The sequence below is a fragment of the Pelophylax lessonae genome, assembly GCF_965119305.1.
Source record: "Pelophylax lessonae genome assembly, chromosome: 1".
NCBI lineage: Eukaryota > Metazoa > Chordata > Amphibia > Anura > Ranidae > Pelophylax > Pelophylax lessonae.
This window is the reverse complement of record NC_138768.1, coordinates 522,008,889-522,031,151: the sequence shown is the minus strand read 5'-3', so window position 1 is coordinate 522,031,151 and position 22,263 is coordinate 522,008,889.

Genomic DNA, 22,263 nt, shown 5'->3' with positions numbered 1-22,263 from the left:
TTCCCTCTGAGGAGTGGGTTCTTCCTTGCAATGCAGTTTGGCAGAAAACGTGGTTTGTGATGGGCGAGCTTCCGTGGTGCCCACACGATCACAAGACACCTCTGCTCAAGGATGGCATATGCTAACTTCCTAGAAGGTGCCTTCCTGCATAGGTAGAGGATGAGATTTTCCTCTCCTTTCACATCCCTCTGGCCCAGGGCTGCATCTTGCCCAAAGGTAGTGGCATAGGGTTGTGCCGGGACTGGGCGTTTAAATTCCGGGGCCCATGTCCCAGGTGCACTGGCCAGTACCTCAGTCAGGGCGGGACGGTCCTTCTGACACACTGGCATCAAGGATGCCATTTTGGTCAGGGTACCATTGGATTGGTCAGTCACAGGTTCAGCTGAGCCACTATAGTCACACCCCAGCATCCTCCTGTAGCCAGCTGTATCCAGGAATGACGTAACCAATGTTTTGGTTTGAGGAGTAGGCCAGGTCCTAGTAGCCTAAGTTCCAGATCTCTGGGTGCCTACTCCTCCCTGCTGTTCCCAGTACCAAACCGCTGACATGTCCATCTGACAGTTACTGTGCAGAACTGTCAGCTGAGCTACCGCTAACAGGACACCTGTCTTTCCCAGTTCAGGTGTACTACCTCTGCCCATGGCATGTGCTGTGCTAGGATGTTGTGTAAGAATCAGGTTAGGCCACAAACCATTGTGTTTCACTCCAGGCCTGGTCCTCGATCTCACAGGGATCCTTACAGACCAGATCAAGTGACACCTTCAATACATGCCTTTGAGGTTGACTGGACACAATGAGCAGCTGTTTAACCCCTTCAGTCTCCAGGCCTCCTGCTTGTTGACCTGTCTGCTCACTGTCCCAGTCAAACTGTTGTTTACTCTCCTCAGCAGGGGGGCGATCAGCTCCACTCCTGAGTTGCTTGAGTGTTTGGTCTATCTGCAGTGCTGGCTTAAAGGCGGAACAACAAGTCCCAGCCAGCCGTCCTGTGGCAAACAAAGACAGCTGCTGAGGCTTAACAGAGGTGGAGTCCACTGGGTCAGAACAAGGAGAGGGCACAGAGACCTCCTCCTGCTGTTCTGGACCAGGGCCTGCATCTCAGCTGCCTTTGCAGCACTGCGAATGACCATCAATATTGGCAAAACATCATTATCATTATCATCAGCATCATTATCATCATTAGCATCATCATTAGCATCATCATCATTACTCTTTGCAGCATTATTAAAGCATACCCCTGGTAACTTCACAGGCAAGGGGGCCTCCTATCCTTCTTCAAAAGATGGAGGACCTTGTAATTCAATTCTACCCTTCCCCTCCCCCTCCCTCTGTCCATCCATAGGTTGCCCAGACATTAACCCAACATCTGCACACAGTACTTTGTTAAGTCCAGAGAGTTCCGTGGAGGCATCAAGGGTGCTCTTAGCAGGGGTGTAGTAAGAAACAAGGGTACCTAAATCAGTACCCAACAAAACAGCTGTGGGGATCTCGTCTGAGACTCCCACCTCTCTCATCCCACTTCCAGCACCACAATCAATGAAAACATGGGCACGGGGTACTCGTGAGCGGGTCCCCCCCGACTCCAGTGAGGGTAAAAAAGTTTCCAGGGAAGATGTCCCTTCTTATCACCTCGGGTCTGACCAAGGTGACTTCAGCTCCTGTGTCCCGGAAACCAGTTACAATCCGGTTGCCCACGGTGACTGGCTGCAAGTTGGCGGCGGTTACCCGGGATTTCCTGCGGACAAACTGCACTGAGGAAGAGTTGCTGGCCGGCTGACCAGGTGATGTCATCTTCTTCTGCTCAGGGCACTGTGTCCTGAGATGTCCGTAGCATCTGCGGGTGTCAGTTGCAGTTGAGACTGCAGGGGCTGGTTGCTGGGGAACTTGACTCATAGGTGCAGGAGGTGTTGCCATGTGTGATTTCCCTCCTTTCCAGCCTATCACGTACCTGGTGTGGAGGCCAATGGAGACAGGGCTTCCCTTGCGGCTAAGTTCCAGACTCCCCTGAAGGGGAGAACAGGAGGAGTCAAGCTCAAAGTAGCACAGCTCGCCTGTGATGTTAATTGCAGAAGAACTCAGAAAGGTTTCTGATGTGCAAAGTAGTGGCTGCAGCCAGGTGGGGCCTGTGAGAGGTGGCAGGTCTGTGTTTGCACTAAGGCAATAGTCAGTTCAAGCCAGAGTTCAGAGCCGGGAGGATACCAGAGCAGGCAAGGTCAAATAGGGAAGCCGAGATCAGACACAGGTAACAGGAGAGAATAAAACAAGCCGAGTTCAGGTCAGGAGACAAGCAGAATAGTAAGGACAAGCCGGGTCGGTAACGGAGAACTTTCAGGAACAGGGATCACAGGAACACGGTACAAGCTTAAGATCAATCAGCAACTTCAATCACTGGCACACTTCCTTATAAAGGCCCATGTGATGTGCTGGCTGAGATGCTGGGTCCTAGAGCCCTTCTTCTGCCATGGGTGTCGTGACTGATGCTGGGTCCTAGAGACCCTCTTCTACCACTGGAGCCCTGACAGTGACCCCCCCTCCGACGGGCAGCCTCCGGATGCCCATTTGGTCAATTTTCTCTGGGTGTTTGGCCCGAAACTCTCAGAGGAGTCTAGGGGCATGTAAATTGGCTTCGGGTTCCCAGGAGCTTTCTTCGGGTGGATACCCCTTCCATCTAATTAGGTATTGGATCCGCCTACCTCGTTTCCTGCAATCCAGAACTGACTCTACTTCATACTCCGTCTCTTCTCCAACAGTTACTGGTGGTGGAGGTGGTTCCACTCTTCCTGGGAATAGGTCAGGAATGGCTGGCTTGAGAAGAGAAACATGAAAGACCGGGTGGATCCTGTAAGAGTCAGGCAGGGAAAGCTCAAATGCCACTGGGTTTATCTCACGTTTGATTTGAAAAGGACCGATATATCTTGGTCCCAACTTCCTTGACGGGCACGGTAGCTTTAGATTCACAGTTGACAGCCATACCTTGTCTCATACTTTAAGGGGAGGATTGCCTCTTTGTTTCCTGTCAAAAAAACCTCTTGTATCTGTCTGAGCCTTTTGTATGCAGTCTTGAAGGGTTTGGTAGTTGTTCTGTATAAAGGTAAGCCTGTCTTGCACTGCTGATACTGCTGATTCGCACATTGTTGCTGGCAGGGCGGAAGGGTGAAATCCGTAATTGGCCCAGAATGGAGATTGGTTGGTTGCTGAATGTAAAGAGTTGTTGTAGGCAAATTCTGCCAGTGGGAGCAGGGATGCCCAGTCGTCTTGAGAGAATGCAGAGAAACAGCGCAAATATTGCTCCAGTGTCTGATTTGTGCGTTCCGTCTGTCCTTTGCTTTGAGGATGGTAGGCTGATGAGAGGCAAAGTTCCACTTGTAGTGTATTACAGAGGGCTCTCCAAAACCTGGAGGTAAACTGTACCCCTCGATCCGAAACAATGTTACTGGGTAAGCCGTGGAGTCTGATAATCTCCTTGATAAAGATGTGGGCAGTTTCTGTAGCAGAAGGAGTACCAACCATGGGCAGAAAATGAGCCATTTTGGACAGCTGATCTACCACTACCAAAATGGTAGTAAACCCTTCAGAGGGAGATAGGTCAATGATAAAATCCATGGAGATCATCTCCCAGGGACGGTTAGGAATGGGCAGGGACCTTAATAACCCCCAGGCTTTAGCTTTGATGCCCTTGCTGCGTAGACACACTGTACAGGAATTGACATAGGCCCTACAGTCCCGGCTGAGGTTAGGCCACCAGAAGGCCCGTTGGATGAGCTCACAAGTTTTACGAGCCCCAAAGTGTCCCGCTAGTTGGTGGTCATGAAATGTCTTGAGGACCTGAGGCCTTGCCTCCAGAGGTATAAAAACCTTATCTTGGTGCCACAGCAATCCATACTTCTTTTTTAGTCAAGCTTGCTCAGATTGAAAAACATTTTGGGCAGTAAGAATGGTACTGGGAGGAGCAGGTTCAGAAGATTCAGGGAACATCCGAGACAGGGCATCTGCCTTCCCATTCTTGGATCCTGGTCGGTATGTCAAATGAAAATTAAACCTGGAGAAAAACAAGGCCCATCTAGCCTGACGAGGTCTTAGGCGTTTAGCGGATCTTAGGTACTCCAAGTTCTTGTGATCAGTAAAAATCATGATTGGGTGACTAGCCCCCTCCAGCAGGTACCTCCACTCCTCAAAGGCTACTTTAATTGCCAGGAGCTCCCTATCACCCACATCATAATTCCTTTTGGCTTGGTTTAGTCTCTTGTAACAAAAAGCTACCGGGTGAAGCAAAGCCTATGGGCCTTGACGTTGAGAAAGCACTGCTCCTGTTGCTACTTCGAAGGCATCTACCTCTAGAATGAAAGGAAGTGCTGGGTCTGGGTGTTGTAGCACAGGGGCAGAGGTAAATAGGGCTTTCAACTGTTCAAAGGCTGCTTGGGATTCTTGATTCCAAAGAAAGCGTGTATGTGAGCGAGTAAGCTGAGTAATCGGGGCAATGATATTTGAGAAACCCTTGATAAATTTTCGATAGAAGTTAGCGAATCCTATGAATCTTTGGACTCCCTTTCTGTCTGAGGGTGCAGGCCATTCCATAATTGCTGAGACCTTCTGAGGATCCATGGAAATTCCCTCGGTAGAGATTATGAGTCCCAAGAACTGAATAGACTGTCTCTCGAACTCGCCTTTTTCTGCTTTGATTTATAAGCCATGAGTTCTTAGAGCTCGAGTGAGGCAGAAAGGATTAGTATGTCAGCCAGGTAGACAATGAGAAAAGGTCAAGGTACTCTCTGAATATGTTGTTCACAAAGTGCTGGAACGTTGCAGGAGCGTTACAAAGCCCGAAGAGCATCACGAGATATTCAAAATGACCGAATCTCGTTCGGAAGGCGGTTTTTCATTCGTCCCCTTCCCTTATGCGGACTAAGTTGTAGGCCCCTCTCAAGTCCAACTTCGTGAACACCCGGGCTGCTCGGAACCTCTGAAATAATTCTGGAACAAGGGGAAGTGGGTACCTATTCTTGATAGTGATCTTGTTAAGCTCCCTGTAGTCAATGCACGGTCTGAGGGAGTGATCCTTTTTCTCGACAAAGAAGATACCTGCTCCGGCCGGCGAGGAAGATGGACAGATGCATCCCTTGGCTAAGTTTTCATCAATGTACTTTCGGAGGGCTTCCAGCTCAGTTTCAGACAGTGGAAAGATGCGCCCAAAGGGTATCTCTGCTCCAGGAAGTAATTTGATTGGACAATCATAGCATCGGTGTGGGGGTAGAGTATCGGATTTTCTTTTGTCGAATACATCAAGGAAGTCGTGATAAACTGGTGGGACGGCAAGACTGGTATCTGTTGAGGGCTGTATGGACAGACATGCAGGAGGAGCGGCATGCGTGGGGATGCCACAGTGTTGTTGACAGTAACTAGATGAGAAGGTAATTTCTCCCTTGGACCAGTCAATTTGTGGATTATGGGCCCGTAACCAGGGTATTCCTAGGATGACTGGGAATATGGGAGACCTGATGACATCAAACCGGAGGAGTTCTTGATGACCTGTATTTGTGGTTGCTGAGATAGGAAGGGTCTCTTGGGTAACAGGTCCTGAGCTGGGAGTAGTGCCATCTGCTAGGTGTATATCAAGTCTTTGCTTTTTAGGTTTGAGAGGGATATGCAAGTCTTTTGCAAGATTAATGTCTATGAAGCAGCTGCAGGCCCCAGAGTCAACGATTGCTCACAGGTTGATTCCCTTTCCAGCCACCTGCAATGACATGGGAAGAACGATGTGCGAGGATTGAGTCCCGGACAACTGGAGATAAGAGGGTGGTTGACGGGGCTTACTTGGTCGGATGGAACAATTGCGCAGGAAATGGCCAGTGGATCCGCAATACAGACAGAGATTGTTCTGTCGTCTGCGCTCCTTTTCTTCAGGAGCCAGAGCGGGTCGGAGTAGACCGATATGCATGGGTTCCACTTCAGATGAACCAGAAGGATGAGAAACCGGTGCAGGAATGGTAGAACCCGGGACCCTTGGTAGCACCCAAGTAGGCCGGAAGCTCTGGGTACGTTCGGAGCGTCGCTCCCGTAGGTATCTGTTCAACTGGATGGAGACTTGAATGAGATTCCCAAGAGAGGTAGGAGCCTCAATCCAGGCCAATTCATGCTTAAGGGTCTCAGCTAAGCCTAAACGGAACTGGTACTTTAAAGCAGCGGCATTCCATCCGGTATCAGCTGACCACTTACGGAACTCCACAATGTAGTCTTCCACAGGTCGCCAGCCCTGTACAAGAGTATGAAGGGCAGTCTCAGCGGTGGCAGTTCTCTGTGGGTCATCATAAAGGACAGCCATGGCCTCAAAAAATGTGGAAACAGAGTTCAGTGCTGTATTCTTTTGCTCCAATAGGTTATGAGCCCAGGATTGCGGTTCGTCAGACAATAGAGAAAATGAACCCTACTCTGACCGTCCCAAGTGTGAAAGTCCTTGGTTGCAGAGCAAAATAAAGTTCACATGCGTTTCTGAAGGCCCTGAACTTTCGTCGATCCCCTGAAAAGCGCTCAGGAGTGGGAACTCTGGGTTCTGGGGGAGGAAGCAAAATGGCAGTGGGAGCAGTGGCTGGAGGACTGGAAGGAGCCGCTAAAGGGTTGGGGCTCATAGCCAGGTTACATTCTCTGGAAGTCACTGTAGTAAGAGCGCGCATGCGTTCTTCAAGCTGGAAGTATCCCCCTTGCAAATTCTTGATGGCTTGTGTAAGTGTGGTCATCTGCTGACAGAGAGCTTCCATCGTCGCAGCACCTCTCTCGGCCTCAGACATATGGCTGATTGATACTATCACGTACCTGGTGTGGAGGCCAATGGAGAGAGGGCTTCCCTTGCGGCTAAGTTCCAGACTCCCCTGAAGGTGAGAACAGGAGGAGTCAGGCTCAAAGTAGCACAGGTCGCCTGTGATGTTGATTGCAGAAGAACTCAGAAAGGTTTCTGATGTGCGAAGTAGTGGCTGCAGCCAGGTGGCGCCTGTGAGAGGTGGCAGGTCTGTGTTTGCACTAAGGCAATAGGAAGTCAGTTCAAGCCAGAGTTCAGAGCCGGGAGGATACCAGAGCAGGCAAGGTCAGACAGGGAAGCCGAGATCAGACACAGGTAACAGGAGAGAATATCCAAAGACAAGCCGAGTTCGGGTCAGGAGACAAGCAGAATAGTAAGGACAAGCCGGGTCGGTAACAGAGAACTTTCAGGAACAGGGATCACAGGAACACGGTACAAGCTTAAGATCAATCAGCAACTTCAATCACTGGCACACTTCCTTATAAAGGCCCTTGTGATGTGCTGGCTGAGATGCTGGGTCCTAGAGCCCTTCTCCTGCCATTGGTGTCCTGACTGATGCTGGGTCCTAGAGACCCTCTTCTACCACTGGAGCCCTGGCACAGCCATTCGGAGGAGCCTTGCGATGGTCAGATACCCGAGTGTTGATGTAGGTATCTGCCAGTTCTGCTGCTTCTTGGGCAGTGGTTGGTTTCCGTTCTAACACAAACTGTCTGACGTCTGTAGGACAGATGTGCAAGAGTTGATCTCCAATCATAAGATCCTCCAGTGACTCAAAAGAAATGGCTTTCAAGCCTTTAGTCCACTGCCGGAATGTGGTGTGTAAGCGACTTACCACATCCATATATGAGTCCCCAGGCCCCTTTTGCAGGGACCTAAATCGCTTCCGGTACACTTCCGGAGTCAACTTTTAGGAAGTATTTTAGGATGATCGCAGCCTTTATGGCCTCATAATCGCCATCCTGCTCTGCGGGCAATTCGACATAAGCATCCAGGGCCTTGCCTCACAGCCCTGGCGTCCGGTTCCGGGCCCACTGTGCTTGGGGCAGATGGTACTGGCGGCAAGTCTTTTCAAATGACAGTAGATACACATCAATGTCACTGTCCTTTTCCATAACTGGAAATTTGGCTGCCTGGCTCACAGGCAGAGAGGTGTCCCTGTGCTCTAGGGATCCGTGGTTCTGAGCCTGTCGCTGCGGCTGGAGCTTAGCCATCTCCAGTTCATGCCGACGATTAGACTCCCTCTGTGCAACCTCTCTCTCAGCCTGGCGTTCCGCAGCCTCTCTCTCAGCCTGGCGTTCCGCAGCCTCTCTCTCAGCCCGGCGTTCCGCAGCCTCTCTCTCAGCCCGGCGTTCCGCAGCCTCTCTCTCAGCCTGGCGTTCCGCAGCCTCTCTCTCTCAGCCTGATGTTCCAGAAACTGCAGGTACGCCATAGGATCCGTCTCCCTGATACATTGTAGTGTTTCCTGCATTTGAGGAGAGTCTATGCTGGTTGCAGGCAATCTGGGGCTGGTCTGCTCATGCTGTGGCTTGGAGGTGACTTCCAGTGGTACTCCAGTGTCAGTCTCTGCTGGCCCATCGTGCGAGGCCGTTCCTGAATCACTGGGCTCTGAAGTAACGGAAACCTCTTCTCCTGGTTCCGCTAGGTTCTGACTTGCCTGGATATCATGCTCCTGCAGGGCATGAATCATTCCTTCACGATTTTTGCCACTGACGTCAAGTCCTCTAAATGTGCACTCCGCACTCAGTTCACTTTTGCTCATTTTCTTATATTCTGATAAACCAGGCATGTTTGCAAGCAGAAAAGATAGAACAGAAAGCAGCGATAGGAAAGAGCTGTAGAAAGTAGAGGTTGCTGTATGTCTCTTTTAAAAAACAAAAAAATATGCACCGGCTTGTCTCTAAGGACTGTTTTCCACAAACGTTACAATCCTTCAGTGCAGAGGTCATTCCTAACAGTACACTGAATGCTCTTAATGCAAGACTATCCCACGTACGCTGCCAGCCAATATGTGACGGTGGTGGGTATCAGATCCCTGCCCTTCTCACTAACTCGTGACCAAGGACCAGGCAATCTCACACCCTGCCGTCAATTGCGTAACAATGCCACTCTCAGCTGCACCCGACACAAAGATTTTCCAGTAGGCTGAGAGCGATTGTCACCGGGCTAATTAAGCAATTAACCCTTTCACTGCCACCACCGCTACGTTATGAGCCCAGCGGGCGCTCGTAATTCTAGAAATACCAATTATGACTTTAGAATAATCATCTGTAACACACACTGTCACCACAGACAGGAATGTTCAGAGGATTTTGATCTATACAGTTAGCACTCTTCAAGAGACAGGTTTGTTGTTGGTTTGCATTAAGAGCTTAGGGACAAGATTAACACTTTTCAGAATAAAGTTTAATAATAAAAAGGTTAAAATTGGTGCAAATAAAATATTTACAGAAAAAGGTGTTTCAAAGAAATAGCGACATAATTCAGCAATTTAGAAAAATAAGATAGAATTGAGAAATGAGGATACTTGCATTCAATGTCCCGAGTATTATCAGAGTTCAGAAGCTGAGCCAGTGTGATCGGTTCTCAAACTTGATAGATGTTCCTTCTTGATGTTACCATGAAAACTGCCAACTGCTTCTCTCTTTTTCTCTGAGACCGCAGGGGGTGTTAACAGAGGTCCCTGACCAATAAACACAGTGGCCATGGGCGGCCCTAAGGTTTACGACAATATCAAGGAACCTCCTGTATAGACAGACTTATAACATAATTCATATCTTCCAATATCTACCAGTTGCCTTCTTGAAACTGATAGATTATTGTGCAGCATTGAATTTTATATCCATAGATACCAAACACAGGCTATCTCAAAGTAACCTCTGACCCGTAAGGCTTCTGACAGCTAGCTTGTCTTCCATAGGAGTTAACGTGGTCATTTATGATCTCGTTCCATTCAGTATTTTATTTTGCATTTAACTATACACTTTCTAGAGACTTATCTGGTTTGTGTTTAAAGTTATGAATTTGTGTGTGAATGTGTTCAATTAACAGAGCTCTTGAATGGCTCTGTTTTACGACCCATTAGCCATTATCCTTCTTTGCCCGGTTATGGCTTTACGACCGGCCTGAGTATCAGAACAGATATCCGTCCAGACATCTTTTCAGATAACGGCTTGTTTGAAGTTGAAACTCTCTGCATTCCATGAATTATTTAGCTTGGGGAGGGGGCTGTGTGAGTGAGGGTCTTTGGAAAATGTCATGGTGTCCTATAAGCAAATCAAACAACATGGCCGCCTCGTTCTGTGTCTAGTACAGGTGATCATTACACTGAGCACTGCCCAGCCATTCATAGGAAACTTTGTATCCTCTGAATACAAAGCTTCCTGTGATTGACTGAGAAGGGCAGATGACATCACAATCTCTGCCTCAGCAGCTCAGAGCAGCATTTGCATCCACCTCTTTAGGCTCCCTACATGTAACCTGGGGCAGATGCAGACGCTAAAACATAGGCAGCCTGAATGCAGTATGGGTGCCAGTGCTAAAGTCTAAATAAGGCTTACAAAACCAGACAGCCATGTGTTCAGTGTGCACCTAGTTCCTTTCCTTATAGCTCTGCACGGCTCTATGGTTAGCAGTCCTTTCAGAGACTACAACTGTGGGGTTTCATGCATCAGCATCAAAATGTATGGCTAAAGACCACTTTTATTACTGCCTTGCAATTAGTGCAGAGTCTCTGTAAAAGAAAAATTCGAAAAGGCCTGTGTGAAAGGGTTTTTACTTACATCCGGTATATATTCTAGCATCCTCATACAAGTCTATTGGAATGCAAAACACAGATCAAATGCTATCGTCAATGAATTCTGAATGATCTCAGAAGCTCCTCAAACTGATTGCAAATGGATGCAGTCGACACAGGCTCTAACAGCCACAATTCTTCTTTTACAAAAAGTTTTTTTATTTTAAGCAAAGTAGTTAACACAGTAATTCAACATAGATGAGTACATCAGAGTTAAAGAGGTTGTAAACTCACGTTTTTTACATTTGCCTATAGGTAAGCCTTTATTAAGGCTTACCTATAGGTGCTATAAATATCTCCTAAACATGCACCGTTTAGGAAATATTGACAGTGCATGCAGTCGATGACGTCATCGGCGCATGCGCTCTGAAGGAACGGCCACCCGTGCCATTCCTTCAGAACCCTATGCCGTGAACGGCGGCTCCCGCGCACAAGCGCGGGAGTGATGTAATCGCGGCTCTGGCCAATCAGATGGCCGGAGGACGCGAACAAGGAAGCAGGGCGGCCAGACATGTCGGCCACCCTGTTGTTGAGCGTGCGACACTGCGGGGCTTTGTTTTTAGGTAAGTATTTCATAATGAGCTAATATGCGATGCGTGTAATCTCCGTATAAATGCACCTACACTGTGATAGTCTCAGAGGTCCGTTTAAAGCGCAGAGAGCATCATGAAGAACAAGGAACACACCAGGCAGGTCCGAGATACTTTTGTGGAGAAGTTTAAAGCCGGATTTGGATACAAAAAGATTTCCCAAGCTTTAAACCTCCCAAGGAGCACTGTGCAAGCGATAATATTGAAATGGAAGGAGTATCAGACCACTGCAAATCTATGAAGATGTAGCCGTCCCTCTAAACTTTCAGCTCATACAAGGAGAAGACTGATCAGAGATGCAGCCAAAGGCCCATGATCACTCTGGATGAACTGCAGAGATCTACAGCTGAGGTGGGAGACTCTGTTCATAGGACAACAATCAGTCGTATACTGCACAAATCTGGCCTTTATGGACGAGTGGCAAGAAGAAAGCCATTTCTTAAAGATATCCATAAAAAGTGTCGTTTAAAGTTTGCCACAAGCCTGGGAGACACACCAAACATGTGGAAGAAGGTGCTCTGGTCAGATGAAACCAAAATCAAACTTTTTGGCAACAATGCAAAATGTTATGTTTGGCGTAAAAGTAACACAGCTCATCACCCTGAACACACCATCCCCACTGTCAAACATGGTGGTGGCAGCATCATGGTTTGGGCCTGCTTTTCTTCAGCAGGGACAGGGAAGATGGTTAAAATTGATGGGAAGATGGATGGAGCCAAATACAGGACCATTCTGGAAGAAAACCTGATGGAGTCTGCAAAAGACCTGAGACTGGGACGGAGATTTGTCTTCCAACAAGACAATGATCCGAAACATAAAGCAAAATCTACAATGGAATGGTTCACAAATAAACATATCGAGGTGTTAGAATGGCCAAGTCAAAGTCCAGACCTGAATCCAATCGAGAATCTGTGGAAAGAACTGAAAACTGCTGTTCACAAACGCTCTCCATCCAACCTCACTGAGCTCAAGCTGCTTTGCAAGGAGGAATGGGCAAAAATTTCAGTCTCTCGATGTGCAAAACTGATAGAGACATACCCCAAGCGACTTACAGCTGTAATCGCAGCAAAAGGTGGCGCAACATAGTATTAACTGAATAATTTTGCACGCCCAATTTTTCAGTTTTTTATTTGTTAAAAAAGTTTGAAATATCCAATAAATTTCATTCCACTTCATGATTGTGTCCCACTTGTTGTTGAGTCTTCACAAAAAATTACAGTTTTATATCTTTATGTTTGAAGCCTGAAATGTGACAAAAGGTCAAAGTTCAAGGGGGCTGAATACTTTCGCAAAGCACTGTACATGACCCACAATACAAATGCGACTGATCCTAGTTAGGATACCGGTTTACAGTAATAATGTAATAGCTACTGATATGTTAAAAAAATTAATTTCAAAATTAAATTAATGGGTACTGTAGATTTTGCCAACCGCGCCTCATTTCAGGGCATTTACACATGGAAGAATCCATCTGTAGAAAGATGTGTATGGTCATTGCTATACAACCGAGCAAATAATAGGTTTGTCTTTACATACAGTAGGCAATAGAATCTTACAACAGAAAAATGGCATGTATACCTGTCTGCGAATTTGATGTCTACATCCCCCGATAAAATCATTTGACACAACTTTTTCTTTTTTATTATTTTTAGAAAGATATTGCAAAATATATGTTCTTTATGGCTGCATCAACAGTAAAAATGAGGTATATCAAGAAAAAAATAGAACACTGCAATTTGTCAAAAATCTTGATAGCAATTTTTAAATTAGTTCATTTAAAGCTATTGCAAATAATAACAAATATATGACAGAATACAGACTGTAGATGTGACCTATTTTAACCATTTAAGGACCGGACATTTTTACCCCGTTAAGGACCAGGTAATTTTTGCAATTTGGCACTGTGTGATTTTTTTTTTTTTTTTTTTAAAGGTATGCAATAAAAAGACAATACAGGGATCACAAACAGTACAATGTAACTTCCATCATGAATCATAAGGTTACAGAACACAGAACGTTAGAGGTGGCTGTCTTAAACAATGTTATTATACAAGTCCTGTGAAAAGGGTAATTAAACCATATTGTAATCCCAAAAATATAACGTAGGGAGAGCGAACATCGTGTGATTTTTAACTGGTAATTGCGTGGTCATGCAGCGCTGTACCCAAACTAAATTTATGTCCATTTTTTCCCCACAAATAGAGCTTTCTTTTGGTGGTATTTGATCACCACTGGAAATTACATTTTTGGCAAAATAAAAACCGAGAATTTTAAGAAAAAATTTAATTTTCTACCTTTTCTTATAAAAAAATATCCAATAAACTTAAAGTTTGTCATGCATTTAGGCCAAAACGTATTTAGCTACATGTCTTTTGATAAAAAAAAATCTCAATAAGTGTATATTTATTGGTTTGAACAAAAGTTAAAGCGTTGACAAACTATGGTATATATACTGGAATTTACGCAGCTTTTACTTTTTCATTTTTTGAAGTGCGAAAATGGCAGGGCAGTACAATCCCCCCCCCCCCCCCAATTACCCCTTTTGGAAAGTAGACACCCCAAGGAATTTGCTGAGAGACATGTTGAGCCCATTGAATATTTAATTTTTTTGTCATGTGTTTGATAAAGGACAACAAATAAAAAAAATGTTATTCTTTTTTACACAAAGTTGTAAGGGGCGTAAATTGTTGATTTCACTCCTCACTACCTATCACCGTTTCAGAGGCAATGAAATGCCAAGATAATGACACCTTTTCGGAAACTAGACACCCTAAACTATTTGCTGAGAGGCATGTTGAGTATTTTACAGATCTTGGGCTTTGTCCCAAAGTTTTCAAAATTGAAAAAAGAAAAAAAAAAAAATTTTCCCCAAAAAATGAGCGCTGCAAAAATACTCCCCATGCCTCTTAGCAAACCTCTTACGTTGGGGTGTCTATTTTCTGAAAAGGGGTAATTTGGGGGATTTTTGTGCTATCTTGCCATTTCATGGCCTCCAAAACTGTAATAGGTAGTGAGGAGTGAAATAAACAAATTATGCCCTCAGCCTGAAGGCAGTGATTGGACTTCGGGGTCCTGTACGCGGCTAGACTGCCAAAAAGTCTCACACATGGGGTATCCCCGTACTCGGGAGAACCAGCAGAATGTATTTTGAGATGTAATTTCACATATACTCATGGCATGTTTGAGCAATTTATCATTAAAGTAAAAACTTTGTGTAAAAAAAAAATAAATAAACAAATTGTCATTTTCCTGAAACTTGTGGTAAAATCTAAAATATTCCAAGGACTCAACATGCCTCTCAGCAAATAGCTTTTCTAAAATGGGGTCATTTTTGGGGGTTTTGTGCTATCTTGACATTTCAGGGCCCCCGAAACTGTGATAGGTAGTGAGGAAGTAAAATAAGCAATTAACGCGCTTAGAAAACCTGAAGGTGGTGATTGGATTTTGGGGTCCTGTACACGGTTAGACTGCCAAAAGGTCTCACACATGTGGTATCTCCGTACTCGGGAGAAGCAGCAGAATGTATTTTGGGGACATTCCACATATACCCATGGCATGTGTGAGCAATGTATCATTTAGCGATAACTTTGTGTAAAAAAAAAAAAAATTGTCAGCTTGGGGTGTCTACTTTCAAAAAAGGGGTCATTTGGGGGGTGTTTGAACTGTCCTTGCATTTTCTGCCCAATATTAGAAGCTTCTGCCACATATCAACCACTCTTCTAACCACTTGAAGACCAAACCTTTTCTGACACTTTTTGTTTACATGAAAAATTATTATTTTTTTACTAGAAAATTACTTTGAACCCCCCCAAACATTATATATTTTTTTAAAGCAGAAGCCCTACAGAATAAAATGGTGGGTGTTGCAATTTTTTTTGTCACACAGGGTTTGCACAGAGATTTTCCAATTGCAATTTTTTTGGAAAAACACATTTTTGAAATTTAATGCACAAATACACGATATATTGCCCGATTCTTTGGTAAAATATAAAAGATGATATTAAGCAGAGTACATAGATATCAAACATGACATATGCTTTAAAGTTGTGCATGCCCAAGCAGCGGCGACAAACTACGTACATTTTTAAAAACCTTACCACTTTTGATTTACAGAGGAGGTCTACTGCAAGAATTACTGCCCTCGATCTGACGTTTACGGTGATTACCTCACATATGCATGGTGTAATTGCTGTTTACATATGAAACAAGACCGATGCTTGGGTTCGCCTTTGGGAGACGGGGTGCTTTAATTTTTATTTTTTTTTATATATTTATCTTGCTTTTTTTATTTTATTTTTACACCTTACCTTTCATTTTTTTTTTTTATCATTTTTATTGTTAACACAGGGAATGTACATATCCCCTAATATAGCAATAAGTAGTGACCGATACTCTTTTTTTTTTTTTTTTTTTTTTTTAATATATTGAAAAAATTGGGGTCTATTAGATTCTAGATCTCTCCGCTGCCCTTAAAGCATCTGACCACACCAAGATGGGTGTGCAATTTAAAAATGGCGCTATTTATATTCAGCGAAACGGAAGTGATAAAATACTCGTAGCATCCGGTATCTTAGGCCACAGAGATGATTGGAGCCGTTCTAGTCTCTGATCAGCTGACAGATTTACAGACTAAAGTCTTGGGTTACCTGGCGGGACAGGAGAGCTCGAGAAAACCGTGTAGGATGGTGGACTGGGGGGGTCCCCTCCCACTGGACTGGGGGGGTCCCCTCCCACTGCTTGTAAAAGCAGTCTATGGGCTTTTTAGCCGCTGCGATTTATTTTACATGAAAGAACATATCCGATTCCTCCATTCACATCGATCAATGGTGAATAAGGAAATCTCTGCCAAGAAAAGTGTTAAAAAATATATGGCAAAGCATGGGGGAAATCTGCCCTCTGTGTCCACCCCATCCCCTACGCCCCTATGCTTCATCATATATACTCCTTTTTTTTTTTTTTTTTAACTGCGGTGGTGAAATCACCTCATACAGTGCTGTAATCTTTGATTTAGGTATATGCTGAGAGCAAATGCTGTCAGGAAAAATAAATCTGCTGCAGCTAAAGGGTGTTAACAATGAAAAACACAGTAACAAAAAAAACATTACAATATATTAGTATACAGTACAGTAAAACAGTAGAATGGCAATACAGTATCTGCAAAGCAAACTATTGTTAACAATGAAAAACAGTAACAATAAAACATTGCAGTATAGCAGTTTATTATAAAGTAGAGTAAAACCGTAAGGACAGAAAATTATCTCAATAAAACGACAACTATTTTTGTCTTTTTTATTTATTTATTTATTGATTGTTCCTTTTTTTTTTTTTTTTTTTTACACTACATTCAAGACCCTGTGTGCCCTATACTAATACTCTACTAGTGTGTGGTAGCGACTGAAACCTGATGCAGAGACCAGGTTGGCTAGGACAGGAGGGATAAAAAAAAAAAGCGGGTTTCACACGTGTATCCATGTTTTCTACAGACACACCATCTTCTTTGTGGTGCTCTTTGAGTAGAGGTACCAGAAAAGACATCCAGAAAATGCCTTTCATGCAGCTGGCTCACTGCATTTGGATTATGAATTTGGGCCACGGAACCTTCTGGATACAGAAGGGCTGTGATGATCTCTTCCTGGAATTTTAGGAAGGATCCACTTCTTCCTGACGCTTTGTATAGCACATAAGCGTTCAGCAGAGCAAATTGGAATAAGTATACAGACACTTTTTTGTACCAGTATCTGGCCTTTATCTGGCCGTTGAAGTCCACCCCTCCCATGTTAAGGTTGTATTTCTGGACACAGAGGGGCTTCTCAACAACACCAGTCACGGTTGTAATTTGGATAATCGTATCTGCGTCAATGGAAGACAGAACGAAAACATTCCATGTGTCCCTCTACTTCACTGCAAGCAATTTATTACACTTCAGACAGACTCTTCCCCCCCCCCCATCCCCATCTAAGTCGAGAATCTACAAGCCAATTGGGGGAAGCCCAGGCGATAAGATTGCACGGTGCAACATGCGCCAATTCCAGAATCAAAAAGGTGACTAAAAAGTGGCAAGCTTGTGTATAAATTGTCCACGTCCATGGTACCCCTTTCCAAATAAGGGTGACACCAAGTCCCAAACAGTCGGGGGGCTCCACACTGCTATCTTTTCCCTCATAAATCTGGAAACTACATATATAGCCTATTGCCCTGTCACAGAGCTTATACATCTTGACCCCATATCTGGTACGCTTGCTGGGGAGAAACTGAAAACAAGGCGGTCAGAAAATGTAATCAGGGACTCATCAACGCAAACAGATTGTTGGGGCGTATACAAGTCTGCAAATTTTTGGTTGAAGTAATTTAGGGGGGCTGAATTTTGTGGAGCGGGTCATATCCAGGGTCACCCCGAGGATGACAAGAGTTCATTGTCATTGAAATGCATGAACCACAAAAGTTGCTCGTATCTGGTCCTGGCCATGGCAGCAGAGAACATGGGCATATGATGAATTAGGTCAGTGGACCAACATGACTGCAACTCACTCTTTTTAGTAATGCCCATGATGAGGCATAGGCTCAGAAAGGTTTTAAATTCGGAAACAGTTTCCATGGAAATTCTCTGGCAAGAGTCAAATTTGGGTTTGTGGCGATAAATTGCTTTGGTTCACAATAGTACAGATCTTCCGTGAAAAACAGCTCATAAAAACCAAGAGGAGATAAATCGGCTGTTTCCACCTGAATTCCGGGTTGGCCAGGGAATGGGGGAAGTATGAGAGCTGCAGAAGTTGTGGGCTCCCAATCAGGATTTGCAAGCGCATCAGGAAGGACGCTATGGACTCTATGGGCCTGTCTTTGAATTCTCAGTGGCTGCGGTACACTACCTGTGCTAGCCACCGCACCAGCTTAAACTGCACTTATGGGACTCGCCACATCACTGTCATGTTACTGCAGTGCTGGTGTCTATGGCCAGGATGTACTAGGCCGCTGGTGCTTGCCAGTTCACCAGAAGGTTATGCGGCACTAGTGCCGACACTCTACTGTATACGATAACCATGTGATTGCTGCAACTCGGCAACAAAAGAACGGGGTCGTGTACACCTGACCTTAGCAGGGACCACTACTCCATCCTCAGAGCTTTCTGTCAGGGTGCCACTGCTGTCTACAGGTTTAAATACTGAGCCTGATTCTGACAGTGAGGCTTCCCCATCGCTCTCATCTTTCATGCTCAGCATCTTGGAGGTCTCTTCACTAGTGTACCTCTGTTTGGAAATTTTGGCCAATACATTTATAGGTACCTAGTGTGACTCACAGGTAAAAAAGCACCGGGTTGTCAAGGACTGTTTGAACCGCTACCAAAAAATTTAACTGCTAGGACCAGATCAGGCCTGACTCTTCTAACGCTGCGGTTTTTGGTGCTGTGTATCAGAAGTGACAGTGATCTGCTGATACTGTACTTCTTGGGGGCTGGGCAAAGGGGCTACACGCAGGTGCTGGCAGGTGGCAGGGCCGAGCCTGCTAATGCTGCATTTTGGAAACACTATACCACACTAATGGGGACACTAGTATAGTTCTGGTCTAATCAAAGATATTGATCCATTTAGACACTAAACTAGTAATGGAGGTGTTTAGTATGTGTGTGTGTCACTGGCAATCAAAGGGTTAAAATGTATTACTAAATATGTGGCGGGCAATCTGGCTCTAACCTGGATTGACACTAACTAACGTTAACACTGACTTTACCTGCGACACTAATACAGTGATCCGAAAAAAGATCTGTACACTAATAATAGTGACACTGTTACAGGGCAGTGAAGGGGGGGGGGTGTCACTGGGGGTGATTGGGGGTTAAATCTTTTTTAGGGAATATATGGTGGGTGTCCTAAAACTATCTGGGACTGCCACTAAACTACCACTAACTGCAGCTCACACTAACTAGCGGCACCAGTGAGACTAATCCAATGATTAATAATCTACCTGTACACTGTATATAGTGACACTGTGACAGGAAGTGAAAGGTTTAACTGGGGGGTGATCAGGGGGTGACAAATGTGCCTATGTGTACTGGTGTCAGTGTAGTGCTTGTGTACTCACTGTTGATACTCTCTCCTCTCACGCTGGAACCGAAAAGGGCTCTAGGAGAGGATATTGTATAGTTTCCTGTGCCTGTGTTTACATTACACAGGCACGTACAGCCGAGCCACCTTGCCGCAGCAAAACTGTGGCGGGTGGTTGGCAACTGGTTAAAGACCATATGTCGCTAGGATGAGTAAAAACACAAAGGTGGAGATTTGCTAAATATGGAGCCCTGTGAATGGTAGCCAATCAGCTTCTAACTTCAGCTTGTTTTGTTAAAAGAGAAGTATGGGAATCAGGGTTTTTGCAGATTCATACTTTTCTAGGTGGATCCAGCTCAGCAGCGCATCTACACTAAAAATCAAAAATAATATAATGTCATTTTTTTTCATCATGAAAAAAAAATGGTCCCTTTAAGGCCTTTGGCAAGAAGCAACGTATGATGTCACTCCAGTCCTCCAAGGCCATAGAATCGAGTGGGGGCCATCATAACCCTCACTTGACTTCCTGCCTAGGAGAGGAAAGGACCGGATCGTTTTCCCCACTACAGACAGCTCCGGTAAGTGGGTAAAAGGACAGGGAAGCGGTGGGACCACTTTTATGCGAAAGAGGACCACCCGCCCTGTAAAAAAATACCAGGGTATGTCAGCTATCTGCTGCCATAACCCCGGTATTTAACGTCAAAGTAGCAACGTAAAACTGCGGCGGGCAGTCTGGAAGTGGTTAAAGAAACTTTGCCACAAACCTAAAAATTTGCAGATAAAAGCATAAACGTGAGTATTTTTAATGCTTATGTGCAGCATTTTTTCTTTCCCTAAAAGATTTTGTTCTAGCAGATTTGACTACTTAATTTCCTAGCAGAGTTTCCTCCTACCTGCCATGTCATAGTCATGTGTAATTACTCTGTGCTGACCCAGCTCCTCCACCCACCCCTCCCTTCAAGTTCCTACATACATTTTTTGTAGCAGCAGGAGTAAAGGAGAATGCTATGGAGTGCCACTTCAGTAACTGCTGTCTACAGGAGCTCCTGAATTCACATCCAAGATGACAACCCCCAGCAGCAGTCTCAGGGTTTTTGGATGTCCACAAAAGGATGATTTTTACTGACATTTAACATGCCTAAAACAATAAATTGCATATTTAAACTTTAGAAAGATTAATAATGAAATTAATAGTCTGGCAAAAGAGTCTATTTAGGCCAGGGGACAGTAACCTGTAGATCACGGTCTACCAGTAGATCTTGGACAGGTGACTGGTAGATCACTGTCTGGACCTGCTGACCTGCTATTCTGGAGCATCAAACAGTGCAATGCAGCAGAACTACTTGTAAAGTTGGAGCTGTAGTAAGGAACAAGAGCCACATACGCCAATGCCTCCTCTGTAGTACTAACTCCTGTCCCATGCCTAGTGATACCAACTGCACTCCACCTCTAAACCTGGCTAGTGGTCACCAGAGTGGTGTCAGCAGCAGGAAAGAAGAGAGGCAGCAGCCAAAGGGGGTGTAGGGATTGAGTGAGGTAAAACCGTGCCTCAACTGCAGGGTTTACCACTCTCCAACTTCACGTGTGAACGAGCCCTAAGGGTGCTGCTGCCAAATGCAACTAAGGTTCACAAGTGCAGCAGGGACTGCTACTCCTCTGAAAAGAGATCTGAGTGTGTTTGACAAGTGGTTTGACAAGTGGTGAGGAGGCGATATGTTGCCTCCTCACCACCTGATTTAAACTCATTATTATCAGGCAATGCATGTAATCATGACATGGTAGTATTATAATTGGAGGTTTAAATCAGGTGTTAGGAGGCGACGCTGTGCCTGGAGATCTTTGACTTGATCTCCACCTCTTTAAGGTTACTTACCCCTGATCTAGGCAAAATATTTTTTTCGTTTTGGAGAGAGTCTGGAAAGGTTAGACCAGAGATCCTCAAACTACAGCCCTCTAGCTGTTGCGGAACTACACATCCCATGAGGCATTGTAAAACTCTGACCTGCCCAGACATGACTAGGCATGATGGAAATTCTAGTTCCTGAACAACTGGAGAACCATAGTTTGAAGAGCCCTGGGTTAGACCCTTGTTAAGTTTATTGCTATCTGTATCCCTTACTAGGGAAATTCACCCTCTCTATTTGTTTCACAAAAGATTTATGTTTTTTTCCAGGAAAACACAAAGAAGTCATGAACTGGAAGCAATATAGGGGTATAAATGAAAAATCAAAGTCAGGCATGCTTTGTATAAAACCCTGGGTGCAGTAGCAGGGATTAAACAGAAGCATAGTCGGTAAACAAACCAAAGGTAACAAGTGGTTACAGGTTGGGATCAAGCAGAAGCTTAGTCTAGGAACAAGCTAAGGTCGGTAACAAATGGTTGTATATTGGGATTAAATGGAAGCATGGAGGAACAAGCCAATGGTAGGTAATTAATGGTAATGAAGATGTGGACAACAGCAGAAGCGGAAGGAACAAGATATTGGCTGGAGAAGAGCACAACAATCTGACAAACAGGAAGTGCAAAGGCATGGCTTGAAAAGGAAGTTCATGGGAGGAGCAAGGAGTTCAAGATTAATTAGAAACAAAACAGAAAGTTAAGCCCCGTACACACGTACCGATCGTCGGCCGAACGATCGGCCGTCTTTTGTCCAGGGCTGTCGTGTCTGTTGAAAACTGCAAAAGACTGCACACGAATTTTGTCGGCCAACAACAGCCGACTGCAGAAGTGATGTCATGTAATGGTTAACTTTCCTTGTCTTTTTTCTTTTCTGAGCATGCCCAGACTTGCAAATCTGCTGTCTGTCGGCCGAAATCGGTACTGACTGACGCACAATCGGCTGTTCTGTTGTCGGCGTACAAAAATTTTAATGCGCTGTCGGCTGTCGGAAGCATCATACTAACAAGCCTACAATCGGCTGATCGGTCGGCGGCCGAATATTTGCGGCAGGCAATCGGTACGGGTGTACGGGGCTTAAGATATAACATATCAGGCAGGGAGCTGTTCAGTATCTCAGGTGGCTCAGCAAGAAGAGCTACTGCCAGGTGCAGCAG